Source organism: Schistocerca cancellata, chromosome 2 (assembly GCF_023864275.1).
Source record: "Schistocerca cancellata isolate TAMUIC-IGC-003103 chromosome 2, iqSchCanc2.1, whole genome shotgun sequence".
In the NCBI taxonomy this organism is placed as follows: domain Eukaryota; kingdom Metazoa; phylum Arthropoda; class Insecta; order Orthoptera; family Acrididae; genus Schistocerca; species Schistocerca cancellata.
The window spans coordinates 423,992,035-423,992,713 of record NC_064627.1 but is presented as its reverse complement, the minus strand read 5'-3'; the positions used below and the strand labels follow the sequence as shown (position 1 = coordinate 423,992,713).

At 42.1% G+C, this 679-nt stretch overlaps 1 non-coding gene across 1 annotated transcript; it reads right to left on the bottom strand.

Annotated features, from left to right (window-relative positions):
* Positions 1-312: 312 nt before the first annotated feature.
* LOC126163361 (U6 spliceosomal RNA) lies at positions 313-421 on the bottom strand. The gene has a single exon (XR_007535244.1). It is a non-coding gene; the product is annotated as a U6 spliceosomal RNA (small nuclear RNA).
* Between the last annotated feature and the right edge of the window lie 258 nt (positions 422-679).

Genomic DNA, 679 nt, shown 5'->3' with positions numbered 1-679 from the left:
ATCTCCCATCCTACTGAAACCACCAGGACTTTTAGAAGGATTACAGAAAGGCTGGACCATGATCTCCAACTGGAGAAAGCCTCCATCACCCAAACACCGGAGACTGTCTCTGGCGAACACGGCCAGAAAATATGTTACGTAGTCTGTGTTTTTATTTGTGTGAAACTTAGCTTAGTTACAGCTTCCATAAAAATGAATCGTGGCGAAATGGATTCGTATTTTGGGAACCAGGACTAACGTCAGTTATTTGTGGCAAATGAAAATCTGTGCCAGATTGGGACTCGAACCCGTATTTAGGTTCATCGTGAGGTCACCTTAATCAGTTTTTTATTTTTTTAAATGATCATCCTTGACCAGGGGCTACGCTAATCTTCTTCGTATCGTTTAATTAATTTAGTATATGCACCGCCGAAGCAAGTACGCAAGTTCAGCCTTCCGAGCACGCCTGCAGGACCGATCCAAAATTCCTAAGTCACGGAGTCCACATATGTGTCTGAAGGAGACTGTAATGTGAAGGTAAGGACATTACGACTATCAATGTTAAGAAGTGCATAGTGTGAAATTCGTATCAAGCAAAGCTTTAAGTGGTTCATTTCCCAGTTTGGGCATTCAGGTTTAGGTTGGGTGGTTCCACTAAACCGATTAAGCCGAATTCATTAATTGTTTCATTGAAAAGGCC